Source organism: Humulus lupulus, chromosome 4 (assembly GCF_963169125.1).
Source record: "Humulus lupulus chromosome 4, drHumLupu1.1, whole genome shotgun sequence".
Taxonomy (NCBI): Eukaryota; Viridiplantae; Streptophyta; class Magnoliopsida; order Rosales; family Cannabaceae; genus Humulus; species Humulus lupulus.
Window position 1 is genome coordinate 129911637 of NC_084796.1, and position 18010 is coordinate 129929646.

The 18010-nt window shown below is 34.8% G+C and overlaps 1 pseudogene; it reads right to left on the reverse strand.

Annotated features, from left to right (window-relative positions):
* Positions 1 to 5993: 5993 nt before the first annotated feature.
* Positions 5994 to 11136, reverse strand: LOC133832544 (serine/threonine-protein kinase BSK5-like; annotated as a pseudogene).
* Between the last annotated feature and the right edge of the window lie 6874 nt (positions 11137 to 18010).

Consider the following 18010-nt stretch of genomic DNA (forward strand, 5'->3'; position numbering starts at 1 on the left):
GTTTAAATTTTAAGCCTTGTGGTTTAAATTTTAAAAACTAGTGTTTTAAATTTTAAAAGGTCGTGATTTAGCTTTTAAAAGATCATGATTTGCATTTTATATGGCCGCGATATAGATTTTAAGCCTAGTAGTTTAACTTTTAAGCCTTGTGGTTTAAATTTTAAGAAGTCATTGATTAAATTTTAAGTCATGTGGTTTAATTTCAAAGAGTTGTGGTTTAAATTTTAAGCCTTATGGTTTAAATTTTAAAGAGTGGTGATTTAAATTTTAAGCCTTGTGGTTTATATTTAAGATTTGTGATTTACATTTTCAAAATTTGTGTTTTAATTAACCATATTAATTGTAATAAATGGAAAATTTCAACTATTGAATTAAAATTCCTCGGTAGAAAAAATGAATTAATATTAAAAAGTAATAAATGTTATAGAATAAATGTCATTTACTATTAGAAAAAAATTATAAACAATTATGCCAAAACTGATTACATTCAGTTCTATGAAAGATATGATATGCCAAAATTGATTACATTGAACTCAAGTAGCAAAAAAACAAAATAATATATCTAATCAAATGATAAATCGACATCAAACCTTACCAATTTACAGAATTTCACACATCTGCGATCTCCCACAGTTCGAATACCAAAGAGAAATCACCATATATCTAGTCTACCAAGAAATATTATTTAAAGATGAATAACAAGAGTCTACTTTAAAAGAAGGTTTTGGGAAATTTGCATGCTTATATAATATATATACATATATATCTAATGCAAAATGCACATAAATCATACAAACAATAATACATGAGATATTAGATATTGTAAATTCAAACATATGAGATTTGAAAGAAAAGAGAAAACGTGGGATATTAACAGGAAACTTATCTAATCCATATTGGCAGGGCGGGTATAGTATTTCTTCTTTGAACTAGATCTGCTTGCGATCGTGGTGGCAGTGGTCTGCGATGCTTGTAGTGGTCACCTATGCGACTGAGACTTATCTGCTTTACTCACTAACGCCTTTTCGTCAACTCGGTGCTATCGAAGAACCACCCTTATTTGATTCCCAACAAAGAACTCAAAGCTTTTTGGCTTTTTACACATATAATACATATTACAACAACACTTAGAATCTTGTTCTCAAATAAATGTAATTTGGGATGTCTCGTGATAATAATTTGTAAAGCTTAACTAAATATAGTTAGTGTCTAGTTTTAATTCCCCCAAATAAACGCATACCAACACTTGCTTGTAGTGATTCTTTGCCTGCCCACTATGTCTTGATTAGATAGTTTCCATGTCACCACTTTCATCCAACAATTGTAATAAATCCCTTGCCACGTCTTCAAGCTAAAAGTTGGGATAAAAATTCATATATGTTTCACATACAAAACATGCATATTTTTGTTTTGCCTGCCCACTATGTCTCGATTAGACAGTTTCCATGCCACCACTTTCATCCAACAATTGTCATAAATCTCTTATCACGTCTTCAAGCTAAAAATTGGGATAACAATTCATATACGTTTCACTAACACAACATGCATTTTTATGTCATTTCACAATTCAAATTTAATAAAAAAAAAAAAAACACATACATTTTCGCAATTTAGAGTTTGAAACAAGAAATTAAATAAATACATATTCACAAATTGTAAATATGTTATTTATCCAAGTCCAAAATAGATTTTTCCAAGTCAAACATAAAAGTCTTCTTGCTAATCTCCTATAAATCTAATTTTTAGCACAAAATTAAAATATAGTTTATAATAAAAAAACATTAAAAAAATCATAAACAAATAAAATAATAAATTTTATAAATATAAATAAAGCAGCAAACGTAAAAGATAAATACCATGCTCAGGTGGTGGTGGCGTGGTGGTAGTGTCACTACAAGAAAAAACAATATTCATAACACTTAAAAAGTGCTATCTGGGACTATTGATAGCACTTCTGAAAATGCTAACGTAGCCCATGTTATTAAAAGTCCAGTCTTTTCTATAACATTTTTTGAATGTTATGTTCGGTGTTATCTTAAACTATTCAATAACACATTTTTAGGTGCTATAATATTCAAATAATAACATTTAGATAGAGTTTTTGATTATAAATTTGAAGTTTAATCTTGTACTTTTTTCATAACACTTTTCAACTGTTACATTTGATTATTTTGATAACATTTTTAGTTTGTTATATTATATAAACCATAACGATTTTTTATGCTTATAATATGTTTTTAAATCATAACATATTAAAAGTCTAGTAATAAAATTTTGTTACTTTAGTGTAGATAATATATTTTAAATTTTATTTTGATAAATATACTTATAAGGTTTTTTTTTAATTAAAAGATTTTCATTATTGTATTTTGATAAAAAAAAAATCAAAATTAATCATAAAATGTAATTCTCAATAGATTGATAAACCAAAAGTATTACATTAATCGATAACTAATTCAAACCATGAATATGTCTAATTCATGGGATCTTAGTTCTAACTTAAATTTGAAAGCATAACATAATAAAGTAATATAATCTTGAACATTTTTTACTTTAAAAATGAAAAACAGAAACATTACAAAATACACAAAAGTAAACCATGCATGAAACTTGCTCCATCCTTCAATTTATCATCCAACCAAGTACTTGCTGCTGAAGTTGTTTGTTGCCATCTGAAGCTCTCTAAATTGAAATCTCCTCAGGTTTCCAAGGCAAACCTCCTCATGATGTTGCTCTGAAATTTTTTAAAACACTGCAAAATTTAGTCAAATAAACAGTATGGTAATAGTTCAAAAGCTTGGCATCTATCACTCTCTAATCCAGTGAGTCAAAGAGACCTCTTCTATGCTCATATAAGTTGCATATTAATTACAAACTTTTCCACAAAAAATTAGCAAAATGAGAGCTGAATAAAATGACTAAAAATTAATCAAAAGAAAACAAAGAAAAACCATATACACACGTACATACATACATACAATGTGTAGTGACTGAAACATATTAGTATTATATTTAACTAAATATCAACCCTAATATAGCTGAAACATGAAAGTTGGAAACTCCCAAAAAAGAAAAATGTATAAATAAAAGTTGTCACTATTGCACAAGAAAATGTTAGCATGTAGTCTTTCTTGATACTAGATATGATAATCAATTAGTGAACCTCAATCAGTAACATTAGCTGCAAAAATAGCTTAAGAAAAACTTGTTAAGATCTTACAAAGAGATTCAGAATGTGGTCTTTCATTGTATCAAATAAACAGCATTATCCCTTTCCACAAATATTCAAATAAGCAGCTATATTTTAGGCACAATTTTAGGACATTCATAAACAAAACGAATCTGATTGGCATGGAATGCATTTTGATTTACAAGACTAATGAATGACTTATGCAAAGCAAAACTCCATATCTCTATCCGTGTTTATATTTCATTAGCATAGCTGAAATTCCCAAATACCAAAACTAAACATGAATAGAAGATCTTGGGACAATGCAGAGAAACATTCCCACTTAAAATAAATTCAAAAAAAAAAAGTTAAACCAATAACCAATGATACATCATGACACATATCTTAATTAACCTATCTTTTAGCACCCAATTAATCAGACACTTTACAACAAGTTGTATAATCAGACACTTTTTGTACCACCAGACCAGGACCAACTAGGAAAGAAGGAACCTTGGAAAACTGGGCTAATAAATAAAGAAATAAAAAAGAATGGTCTAATGGAATAAAAAGTTTGAGAATTTTTCCTTTTGTTTTTTCTTTTTTGTAAGAATGTGTAATACATATTAACATGACAGAACACAACCCTCAAAAGCTGCAAAGGCTGCAAAGTTAAAGCACAGGGTGAAAAAACAAGCTCCAAGGACCAGGACCAAGCATTTCATAATATTTTTTATCTTCACTAAAGAGAAAAAACACTTGCCCAAAAAGGAGCAACTCAAACCATATTTTAAACAACTCAAATATTAAGAAACAACATCTGGGAACAAGAAACTAAAACTACTATCCTTGCATCAAAAAGCTATTATACTGATTTAGTTTGCATTGGTAGCTGTTGTTATATCATGTCTTGTGATAGTAGTTCTTGGTTCATATGCTTGCTATTATGCACTTAACAGAAGACACAAAAAGAGTATTAAAGATTTTGTTCAAGCTTATCTAAGAGTTACTTGCTTGTCTTTTTTATTTTTTATTTTTGTTCTCTACTTAATCGACAGCTTGATTCCTTATTCAGGGAATAATGAAAATCTCTGGAAAATTTCTCATAAGAACATCAATGGAGATGATTCAACAGATCAGGAGTTTCCATACATTGATTTGGCTTCCATAAAAATTTCTACTAACAACTCTTCTGATTCAAACAAGTTAGGAGAGGGTGGTTTGGCCCTGTTTACAAGGTAATTAATAAAGTATTTCTTTATTATTATTTTTCAATCTGAAAAAGAAGTCAACATATATAGGATTACACAAAAACAAAATGGTTATTTGCAGGGGGCACTAAGAGATGGAAAGGAAGTGACAGTGAAGAGGCTCTCAATATGTTCTGAGCAAGGTTCAGAAGATTTCACTAATGATGTTCTACTGATATTGAAACTTCAACATTACAATCTTGTCAAGCTTTTGGGTTTCACTAGATTAAGGAGCCCAAATTTTACAAATATGTATAAAATTGAAAGTTAACAGAATAAAAGGAATGATCTAATAGAGTTAGTAAAGCAGAACAATACAATTTTCATTTACCAAACAATGTTTATGAATTGCTCATAATTAACTCTAGAGAAAAAGAAACTACTTAAATTATAAATGACTTGCAAGATGAGATGAGATGAGATGAAAAGAGACATACTGGCTCATGCAGCACATTAGCAGTTTCAGTCCTGGAAGTCCATTCCTCCAAATCAAGCTCTCTAGCTATGCTGCAAGTTATTCAACATATTTTTGTGTGAGGTAGATTCTAACTACTATAAAATGAACCAAAAATATGCTGGCTGAGATCCCTGTGGTCAGAAAGGAGCCCATATTGGACTCAAATTGAAGTCTATGGTTTCAAATTTTGCATATTAAAGCTAAAGTACCAAGAGAAAGTTAAGCCCTTTAGTTCAAATTTTGTATACTCTTTAACTGTACAAGAATATTGTAAGCCAATCAAATCTGAAGTGCCAACTAAAATTCCCCAAAATTTCCCATATCAGATTATCAAATCAATTTCAAAAAACAAATCAAAATATATATTCCTAATTAACAAGCAACAAAACCAGAAAAAAAAAGCTTCGAACAACTAAGAAAATCAAGAACACCAGATTTACAAATGAAAGAAAACTTATGGGAACAAAGGTGTTACCTCTCAATAAGTTTAACTATCACAACTTAGTTTCTTAGTAGTCATTGCCAATGAATCTCGTTCTTATGAGTTGCAGAAAAAGAACAAGTGGTGAGAGAAATCATGGGTACTTATGTAAGCTACTAAGTTGAAATATCTACACTAGCAGCAATTTATTGTTTCAACAATTTACTAGTTGAAACAATACATAAAAAAAATAAAATAGAAAACAAACACACAAGCTTTAGTGCTAAATCAACATGCCATTGTAAAGCTGGCAAAATAAACATTACTATACTTCTTCCTAGAAACTGAACAAAGAGAAAATCTTTGATAAAAAGCAAGAGGACACCTGAAGTGTGCACGCATCAACTCGTTGTTGCCAAGTATATTTAGAAAACACAGGAGAACCATACCTTCAACAAATCTAGATAAGCGAATTCATAAACCAGCAAGTCCACAAATATACCAAACCATAAGATTTTTAAAACAAGTACTGCTATAAATTTCAGCAATAAAATCTCACCTTATTACTCGAGTTTCACTTTTTTATTTTCTTGAAGGACTGCTATGTCAGAACCAGATCAAGACATGAGAAATCAAGAAGAATAGTATAAAAAACTAGAGCAGGAATTATATAAAATAAATAAACTCTAATTTAGATTAAAATGGCATTATTAATGTATCAATGATAATTCCTACAATAGCTTTCAGCTTCTGTATAGAACAGAAAAGAAAATTGTAAATAGCAAGAGTATATAAATAGGTTGACACCTTATTCAAACAAAAGAAAAACACGGATAAAATACATATTTGTTATTCAAAACCAAATAATAAAACAAACCATGACTAATTTAACATATGAAAGATCTGTCTAACACTTTGATTTCACCATATATGGAATCATAAGAGAGCATTACTTTACTTAGGCACTCTTCATCATAAGTTTTTTACATCTTTTAATTACGAACTTTAAAATTTATCATCTAACATTAAAAATACCAAAAATAATTAAGAGATCATTATATTCTAACAAATACTTAATTCCAGCACCTGTTATCCATGTCAAAAACAGAACTAAATATTAAGGAAATGCACCTAAAGAGAGCAAAAAATCAAAGATATATAAAATCTTGAAAAAATAAAAATAAACTATACCTTCAACAAACATGTGTTGTAAATCAAACCACCTCGGCAGTATATCCAGAACTTCAACTATTTCCTTGCCAATCGATGGGAGAGCCTGCAATAAAGTCCAAAATATACTGTAAAAAATGTGCACTAATATACAAAAAATGTGCAAACATATTTTATCCTAATCTTCCAACACTAATTAACTATAACCACCAACAGAAACTAGAGTTGGATACAAGAGCAGAATTTCAACTTCATATCAAAACACATGAATTATGGATTTGTCCTATTATTAATAAAGAAATCTCCATATTTATATATCCAAATGTGCACATCTTAAGCACATAATATTAGTAAAAATCAAAATTGAAAACTCATTCAAGAAAAAGCACTAAAACCTAAAAGCCAAGTCAGATTGAATTTTTCAATATAAATACTTAAGAATTGGAATTGATAAAAATCTATTTCAAGTGATGCACATACCTCAAGACCCCATGAACATCACTAATATGAGAGGGACAGGTATATGTCTAAACGTTCACAGTTTTTTTTTACCAAAAAAGCATGCTCATATGAAATGAAAGATACAAGAGCTCAAAAGGATAAAATGCCACTAAGTTGAAGGGAAACATCAAAAACATCAAAGAGAAACAATAACTCCACCTCTTGAACCTCATACATGAAAAAGTTTTTGTACTGTATATGCATTTAATGCTAAATTAAAAAGAGAATCCAGTACCAATAGAATTGGCCTAATATACTCAATTGGGGAAATCAAGCAATCACTAGAGTAGAATGGTGATAGACAGAAGTAAATCAGCTTTAGCAAATTTCTACAAACCATTTGTCAAACCAGTCTCAAATGAAGTAATAGCTAAAAAGCATTAGAAGACCTTTCTACATAGCATATTAACACACAACCATGTATTTGGTGTAAATCATGCAGCCATAAGCACTACCTTTAATGTGTCTAAAGTCTCATAATCCTAGAGCATTTTGAGCCAAATTTTCCTCTCACTTGAAGTTGAGTTCCTGTCTTTCTGATGTACTCGACAGTTTGCTGGGTAACTTCAGAAGTAGCTGGCATGAAAAGTGATCAGCAAGAGCACTGAGATTTTGAATACTTTGCACCTTTCTTTAACAATGCCTGCAAGAACCAGTTAATAATACATCATATAAGAGCACTGAGATTTTGAATACGCAATGGTCTGCACTAAAGTCATTAGGACTAGCTTAAAGGTGTTTGTTGAATGGATGTGAGTGAGAACCTTCTATCTAATAAATGAAATTATACCATCACCACCTATATATGTGACACTACAAAATGAGATCTCTATTTTCTATTCTCTCAAGTTACTACTTTTGTTTTAAGTGGTTGAGCTAGGAGCATATATTTATTATAGTAATATATATAGAAAAGAGAAAGCTAAACTCAGTAAAGATATATAGAGAAAAAAAAGTGTAACAAAGGCATAATTGAACATCAATTCAGTTGAACATTGATGTTTATAAGCAATTGAAACACACATCATATATAATAATTTCTCAGTGGGTAGTAGCAAGACAAAAACAAATGCTCTTGCACACAATCTGGGGAATAAAGAAGCATGCAACATACTGCTTGTGCATACAACACAAGGTAAGTGTAAATATGGATAGAATGAAAATGAGATCACAATATAATAATATACCTTGTTGATGATAAGGCCAGTCAGAGAAATATCGTGAGAGCTCCTTGTTGGATCTTTTTCCAAACCATTTTCCTCAAAGTGTTCTCTGTAAACACAAAGAAACAATTATGCAAGTCTTCTAATCAATTACATGTCCCAATGCTAGCTACTAAGACCATGTTCTTAAGAAAACATAAGTGATTTGCAAGTAAAAGATAATAAACAGAGATAATTAGCTAGATACCAAAATGCATGAAGCCCTTACCTTCAGAGGTTTTGATGATGAGTGACCAGAATTCTCAGTGCCACTGCTCTCATTTTCCAAACTCGACTTCACACGGAGCTCGACTAGCTTCGAGTTTACTACCAAATTTAGCAATGAAATTAAGGGTTTAAGTTATTTCTCATACTAGTTCATCTTAAGGGTACTAGTAGTGTCATATATATATACGTATATATATATATTATATATACAGAGAGAAAGAGAGAGATTTACTTACATTGGGAAAGGGAGGGTTTTGAGAGGTGTTGTGGGATAGCTGTGAGGTGAGAAGGAGAAGGAGAAGCCATGGTCTCTTTCTGCCTTTCTGCTTTAATGATTTACAACAAGCTTAAGTTTGTATATCTTTTAAACTTCTTGATTTCCCCTAATCCCATAATCGGTTTTAAACTTTTAGATGTCACTATTAGCTCAAAATCTCCATTCTTAAGGAAAAAGGGAAAAGATACAGACACAACCAACAATAAGAAAAACGTAAATTACATTAAGAAAAACAATAACTCTGTATAAAACTACTAATTTGGATCGAAAAACTACTATTCTATTTCAAACCCAACGAAATAATGAAGTAGAAACTAATAATTTGAATCCTAAAAGAATAAGCTTTTTCGAAGGGGGCAGGTGACTAAGCATGAATCCATCAGCATAGAAATATTTTTACCATGTATTAAGTCAAGTGCCTGTTGGGAAAGGAAATTAAGAAATTAGATATATCTCATTAGCTTAAAATTATTTTGATAATATGACCATAATTCGCATCATAATCAGAATCCAAGTAGGAAACATTTTTTTTTCTTCAGAAATTTGTCTCACCACATTCTTTGTAAAAGACATAATAGCAACAACTATAAGCGAACTTAAACATTATGAACTACTATCGTTGGTCAAAAGTTTCACCTGAAAGTCAATGTGTAACCATCCCCCTTAAATATAGCTTTGTAAAGAAAAGAAAGCTTACATGGCTGGGTGGAATGTGTTTTCCACTTAGCAAATCAAGTAGCAGGGTTCCAAAGCTATAAACCACACTTTCTGATGTCACTCTTCCTGGCAGGGGAAAATGAATAACTAATTATTGCTCCATTTGAATAAATTTGTGCAATATGTTGAAAGATTCTGTAAAAAAATTATATATGCGGTGGGAAAGGCATCGTTCTGGTTGTCCAAATTATACAAAATCAATTATGAGCTACTTAGAAATTCGCAAAAGTAAACATAAGTTATATTATAAGAATGAAGATTGCACTCTCTGTGACCATGATTAGTACCTGTCCTCAAGTATTCCCGAGGGGTGAAAGCCAGGTTGGTACTATAGCTCTTGCCATCTCTACTATTCTTCATAAGACCAAAGCAGGAGAGTCTTGGATTACCATCCTGTCAAGTTCAGGGTTCTAGAAAATAGGAATAGCTTACCAGAGACACCCTAGCCACAAAATAATTCGGAAACAGAGAAAGCGTGAAAAGGAAGAGTACCTAATCAAACAAGACTCTATAAGCATTAAGATCATGATATAGTGCTCACCCTTTGCTGCTTCAATATTCTAAGGCCTGTGCCAGATACAAAGCCACCCAGACTCTCATTGCCCATTTCATAGGCTGGGTATCCCCTACAATTCAAAATAGATAACCTTTAAAATCAATTATATGCCTATGGTGCATAAATGAATCCTTTAAATAAAGAAGAAAAAAAGACTCAATTCATTTCCCTTTTATAGATCCTAAAGTATGTATTATATTGAGATAATTCCTGAGGGGGCGGGCATAATTTGATTAGAGCAAAAAGTGCACCAGAAATAAAGAAACTCTCTCCAATTATAAAACCAATCGATGATCTTCATTCATATATTGTTAAATTTGATATGTTTTCCCATCGACAAATACCTTGTAACCATCAAATTTGAATGCAAGATCAACTCAAAGAGGGAGAGAAAAAAGAAAAACAGACAAAAGGAGGAGACACCTTACAATGAAAAAGATGCTTAGAGAGAGTCTCATTAGGCCTGAACTCGGCAACAAGGAGTCTCTAATCGCCTTCACAGCAACACCCAATCAAATTTGCCAAGCGCTCACTGCGCAGCTGTCCCACTGTCTTGGCTTCCTCCTGAAAACCCAAAACAAGCACAATGGATCAACAAAACCAGCCAAACAATATCATCAAAACACGCACATTCTTTCTCCATAAGAGTCAGAGTAAATAGAGCACGAAACATAAATTGGCCAGCATCGGGCCAAGCCGACCTATTGAAATGCTTCACAGCAATATAAAATTCATCGTCAACCTTGCCTTTGTAAACAACATTGGGAGCCTTTTCTCTGTGCTCCGATACATAACTCTCTCAGTCACAAAACCGGCTCCTCTTCTTCGAATAACTTCAACAAGTCGCGAATCCTCCCAGCCTCTTCATAGTCCTATAACTTCCAAAACATATAAATACATAACTCTCTGATTGGCATTCGATAAAATCCTAATAGAAAGAGTGGAGAATACCCTGAACCCTGACCTTAGATTTTGCTGCCACTTCCATTTGGTGCTTCAACAGAGCATAAGTTTGGCTCTGAGAAAGAAACAAGCTAGACTCGTTACTCGAACTCGAGCTCTGACTTCTTCCTCTGCCATTGGCATCCCTATTCGAAGAACTCACCGTAATCCTACAACCCCTCCAATTCGAATCTCCGCCTCCATAAACAAACCTTCTCGTCCCGAAATCCAATTCTGAGACGCCATATCTACCTCGACCCGACGGCATACACCTCGTCGCCGTCACCTTACCATTAAAATCAGCGATGAATGACGTTTGGGCTCAACTATTCGGACAGAACAAGATGAAGGGGAATGGGTTGGAAGCTCAAAGATGAAGGGTCTCAGCCTAAGGGAGAGAGGGAAGAGATTGAGAGAGATTAGGGATTCAGAGAATAGAGAACAAGAGAACGAGAGAATAGGGAGAGAGGGAAGAGATTGAGAGAGATTAGAGATTAGGGATTCAGACGAGAGAACGAGAGAATAGAGAAAATAGAGAAAACCCTTCATTTTTTATTTTGCTTTTTTATTTGTGAAGTAAAATTTCATTTGGCGCCTGTTACTTTTCATTTGGCGCCGATAATGTGTCCGTGTATTTTTTTTTGGCATGTATTAATAGCACTTCTAAAGTTATGTAATATTTTGCCGTAATATTTGGTAAAAAATGTTGTAGTGTGTGGTCCATGTCAAACACAAAAGTCCTCTTGCTAATCTTACTAAACCTAATTGATTTACATAAAAAAAATAAAACAAAAGGTATTATTAATAAACAAAAAAATCATAAATGCATAAAAAAACATATTTTATGTATAAAATGTTATAATATTTTATTATATAATGTTTTAGATTAAACAAATGTGACAAAGAGTGTCACGTATTGTAACATATAAAAGAGAGTTACAATATTTAGATATATGCGAATATCCAAAATATGTAAAATATTTGGTGTTACAAATTCAGTTATGAAGTTGTAACTTCCAAATATTGTCCATTATTGTGTAGATTTGTTATTAAACAATTTTGAGTTGAATTTCTTAAATCCATAAGTTAAATGACTGTTAGAGATTTCATTTTTAACCCAAATAATGTGTTTGGGGGTTACAAAATCAATTGGGAGTGAGTTGGACCCGTTTGGAAAAAAATAGCACAAAAAAGTGTGCTCAAAATGGCCAGTGGCCGCGGCCTGGAGGACTGATACTTCTGGCCGCGGCCACTGATACTTCTGGCCGCGGCCAATGTGGCTGACTTTAACGACCCAATATTTAATAATAAGGCTTAAGGGCCTTGATAAGTTTGCCGAGAGGGCATAATTGGTTTATCTGTGATTTAAATGATTTAATATATGATTATGTGATAAGCATGCATATATGATTATATGGATATGTGAAATTCATGTTTATGAGTATTAATAAGCATGTGGGCCCTGCTTAGCTTATAAGGGCATATTTGTAATTTTGGCCCGTTGAGGACATAAATGCGATTATTTATGGTAAATTGTTAAGACCACATTATTATGTTGATGTATTTGCAGCATGTGGCTCGAGACTATCCTAGTGAGTGGTTTAGCAAAATAGTCATGGCGGGGATTTATACCTGGCTCGGGGGAAACATGGGGGTATTTCTGGGAATTTGGGAAATATATTGGATATTTTTAGACATTAGGGAAAATAATTGGTGATTAATTAGATGACAGGATTTAAGTGGTAAATGTTAGGGACACGCGAGGAATTAACGGTAATTGGGAGCAAATGACTAAAATTCCCTTAGAGTGATTGAAAGACTTGGATTTAATTGGGAGGATAAAAGAGTCTTTTGGGTTATTAAGGGATATACTTGATTTGTCTGATGTTTTTTTAGAGCTTAAGGGGGAAAGTTGTAGAAACTAAAGGAAAGAAATGGAAAAAAAGAAAGAAAGAAGAAAAAAACAGAGCGCTCTCCCTCTTCCTCACGATTTCTTCTCCTCTCACTCTTCTTTGAGGATTTTGAAGCTGTGAACTCAGAAGAAGTCTATGCTTGGTTTGGGGTGTTGATTGTTTGAGTAACTAAGGGATTCAGTTGGAGTTATTTTCAAATTAAGGTAAGGTTTATGGTTTTTCTGAGTTTACTGAATTTTGTTAAGATTGATCTTTGAATTTGAATATTGGATGGGAATTTAAGGACTTGAGCTTGGGGATTTGAGGAATTAAAGTCTGGAAGGGCATTGAAGGACACCTATGGTCCAATCACTCAGCTAAGGTAACAAATTCTGATCTTCATCATCTGGGTTTTCTGGTTTTCAGATGAAGTTCTTGAGCTTCAAGCTCAATTATGGGTTTCTGTGTTTAATGATGATAGTAGCTAAGTTTTGATGTTGTTAGGTTATGTTGGATGAGATATAGTGGGTTGTAGGCTCAATTTGGAGTTTAATTGAGGTTTGGAGTGGGTTTATGGAGTTTTGGCTCGGGAAAGTTCAAAGGAAAAACCCAGATTTCTGCATGTGCTGGTTGTAGCGTTGTAGCGCTAGGTTGGGAGCGCTACAGCGATAGGCCACGTTTTCTAGGGGGCTTGAGTCTCTGACTCTAGTGCTGTAGCGCCCACCTTGTGGCGCTGTAGCGCTCCCCAGCCTCCAGAAATTTGTTTTTGGGTATTTTTATTAGGTTTTTCGCTTGGGGGCTCAGGGGACGGGTTCCCCACCTCGTTGGGTGGAACTTTGGGGTCCCGAGAGCGCGAGTTTGGTCCCGGGATTGTTCTTTGGAATTCAAACTTATTGAGGTACTATTTTATGGAATGTGACTAGGTGTACGCTAGGGCTCGGAACGGGATCGTGCTCGAGGGCTGTCTCAATTAGCTAAGCTCTTGGAATCAAAGGTATGAAAACTGCACCCGGTTATGTTGGGACTAAGAGTTCCCTATACTTGTATGTAATGTTGTATGATGGTATTGTGCCATGTGAACATGAAATAAACGACTTAAGAGTGCCGAAATTAATATTGGCACACAAGGACGCTGCTCAATCACTGGTAGCTGAGGTTAAGTATATTATCACTGAGCTCGGCCTAAGCGAGCCAGAGTTAGTGGGATAAACAGCCGGTGCGGCCTAAGGGCGTCAACCCTAGATATTGTGTGATATGTTTATTGTTATTAATCTGTTAATTATGGCATGTTTATTACCTGGATGATTGATTATTGGTTTGCAGGTCGATATCACTAATTATGTGAACAATGTGGTCTGCTGAGTATCTGATTGATGATTTGTGAATTATCTCACTATTGATTATTGATTATGCTCTGTAATATGGTTTTCTTGCTGGGCCTTGGCTCATGGGTGCTACGTGGTGCACGTAAAGGCAAGGGCAAGGTGGACCAGTCCTAAGTTGGAGAGATTTGGGGCAGAATGTACATAGTCAGTTGATCGACAGTCATGATTGAGGAATGGTACAGGGACAGGAGAATCTAAAGTGCCTATTTTTCCATTAGAGTGGCTTGTGGTTGTACATATACTTTGAAACTTTTTGTAAAGTATCTAGTGACGGCGAAAACTCATCAACGAAATTAGATCGGAAAACTCAAATGTAAGTATGGAGATATTTAGATAAGAACTTAGAATAAAGTTGAGGAAAGATAAAACCAGATCAACAATGGAGTAAGCCTTTGTATATTTCTTAATAGCATGTGTGTACAACGAATTTTCCAACCCCTTTGTTGGAGGGGTGATGATTTATTTATGTTAGAGCTCTAATGGCTCCTTATACATTGTGGTTCAAGGGCACAAGATTGTACATAGGTACATTATCAGGGTGGTGGAGCAGAAGGTTATGGTGTCGGACTGGTACATAGTCAGAGGTATACATTTAGTTCTTCCACTCTCTGTACAAAACCGTACCTCCCTCCACTACTTGTGTGATACAGATGTCAGGGTCATGCTTCTGTCCTCCTCATGGTCGTATGTCCTGTACGAGTACTTTGTACCTAATGGTTATTCTCAGATCTCTATGACATGTATTTTCTCAAAGCTATTCCAAATTCTACTAAGTGTAGGAAAGCTTGTGCATTAACCTGAATGGTATACTCTGTCATATACACCACTTATTGGCTTGATACCAAATAGTTCTTGGGTCTCTCTTATTGCCCCTTGTATGCACCTTCAAGAGGTCTTAGACTCTATACATGTACTCTAGGGGTTGGCATCACGGCATAGAGGCATGTGGGCGAGATGAAGTGCAGCACAGGTACACGACACCTCAGCATGGCTGAGTGAGGTGTGGTGCGAGGCCTTAGTGTGCGAGGTCGTGATGTCTCGCAAGGTACTAGGTGCGTGGCAGGTGGGCGAGGTGTGATGCATCTCGCTATGCAAGGCTCGGGGTGAGACGCTAGGCTCTAGGTGCAACTCTTCGTGGCATGAGACGCATGGTCTCGCTATACGAGGCTCAGGGCGAGACATCAGGCGCAAGGTGTGCCTCTTCGTGGTGCGAGACACATGGCCTCGCTATGCGAGGCTCGGGGCGAGACACCAGGCGCAAGGTGCGCCTCTTCGTGGCACGAGACGCATGGCCTCGCTATGCGAGATTGGGGGCAAGATGTCGGTCCCATGTGCGGCCCTCGTGGGCATCCCACCTTCAGCAGATGGCTGCATGAGACACCTAGCCTCGCTATGCGAGGCTCTACGAGCACTGCGACACCGAGGCTCTCATGGGCGTGTTATCCTTGGCACTTGGCTAGCCGAATCGTGTGGGGCCTCTCTTATGCGAGTTGTTTGGCCTGGTGAGAGGTGCACGACTGAACTTGGCTGGCTACCTATATGAAGCCTCATGGTGTGAGGCACTTGGGTGTCGCGAGGGGTGCACGACACGTAGCCCTTTAGGGTCACGCATAATGAGGTCTTCACCCTTAGATTCTAGTCTTCCTCACTGCAGGGACCGTAACTCGCAAAAGACTTTATACGTGTTGACATAACATAGGACTCCTTCATGGGTGCCTTGCACCTTTAGCGATTTTTTTTCTTGGTGGATTTTTGGTATCCACACGATCCTTTAAAACCTGTTTTGGGATCCCATGTATTAAACCTTTCTTTTAATGAGAATTTTCCTGTTTATGACTAAAATCTTTTAACCCTAACCTAATTACGACTTTAGGGTCACGTTTTCAACTATTTGACTTGATTAGCAAGTTTTGCACTTTTATAATCACACAATGTAATGACCTTGGTTATCCAGGGTGTTCCACAAACTAACCAAAATTTCAGTTTTTCAACTTTTTTTAACAGCTCCGAAAACTCAAATAACTCCAAAATCTCCTTTTTAATTTCATAAACATCCAATTTATCATTGGTAACAGCCACGGGGGTTGGTGAAATTTAATTCAAAGGATGTCTCTAAACTCTATAAATAGGAGGCAATTGCTCACTTGTAAGACACAATTTTTCTATCAATTAGAGAACTTGGCTAGAAAATACGTAGAGGCTTGATAATTCCAGAAAGCTATTTTAAAAATAGAGAGAAATCCCTTAGTGCTTGAGTTAGGGGGAAATAATCTTTTGGACAAAGGTTTCAAACCTTGTTCAAGTTGGTGATCCCCAACACTCTTCACTTTGGTTGTGTGAGTGAGAATTCTTTGTTTATTCTTATCGTTCTTTCCTTTTATTCTATTGCTTTTCATCTTCTTATTCTTCTTCTCTATTTACTTGTACTTTTGTGTAGAGTTGTAATCATTTCTTTTCTTTTGTTACAAACACTATTTCTTTATTTGTATCATTTTTTTAGAGTTGTAATTTCTATTCTCTTCTTCTAATTCTTCTCTTATTTTCTGTATTTTTCAGTCATAGAGTTGTAACATTATTTAATCAATCTTGGTTTATTTGTATTATTTTGTCAGTTTTTACTATTTCCATTGAAGCAATCCATATTTTCATAACATTCAAAAGCTTACCCCTTGTTTGTTTAAATGGAAGGTGAGACTATAAAAATCATGAATCAAGACCTAGTGAGGTTGGATAGGTTTGATGGATCCAATTTCACTAGATGATGAGACAAGGTGAGATTTCTCTTGACCACTCTCAAGATCGCTTACATCCTAGAGTCCACCTTTCAACCTATCCCAACGTCATCTGACAAGGACACTCCCGAGGAGGTGGAGAAAAGAAGGAAGAGGGAGGAGGACAATCTCTTTTGTTGGGGTCATATCCTCAACGCCCTTTCCGATAGGCTTTATGACCTTTACAGGGAGACCAAGTCGGCCAAGGAAATATGGAATGCACTTGAGATAAAATTCAAGGCAGAAGAGGAAGGTACCAAAAAGATTTTGATTTCTCAATATATTGATTTCAAGTTTTTTGGTGAGAAACATATTCTTCCTCAAATACATAGATTGTTAACAAGTTGAAAGTTTTGAATATTGAGCTTCCCAATGCCTTTCAAGTTGATGCTATAGTGGCAAAATTACCTCCAACTTGGAGGAGCTATAAGAAAAGAATCATTTATAAAAATGAGGATTATTCTTTGGAGGAAATCAAAAAGTATATTCGAATTGAGAAGAAATCGATATGTAGAGATATACTTGTGGAGGGGTTTAATGGAGAGACTTCCAAAGAAAATGCAGTGTCACAACAAAAACATCCCAAAAACAAAAGGAAAGGCAAGAAGGGTAATGAGACATCCTTGGGTCCAAGAACCAACCCAAACAAGTTTAAGGGCGAGAAACGTCCTTGCTTTGTGTGTGGGAAAAAGGGTCACTATGGTAGAGAGTGTAGGCATATAAAAGACCAAGAAGGACCTAAGGTAAATGCAACTCACGAGGAGAATATAGTTGCTACCCTTTATAAGGTGAATGCGGTCCAAGGCAAGGTGAAGGGGTGGTGGTATGATACATGTGCCACCGTCCATATCACCTATGGCAAATCATTGTTCAAGACCTTTGAAGAGTCAAAGGCAACCACGAGATTCAAATGGGAAATGAGGGCAAATCCAATGTACTTGGCAGAGGTACCATTGAAGTCTTTTTCACCACCAGCAAGAAAGTAACATTAGTAAATGTACTTTATGTTCCCGAAATGAGTAGAAACTTGGTAAGTGGTGATTTTCTTGGCAAGCCCGGCATTAAAACCGTT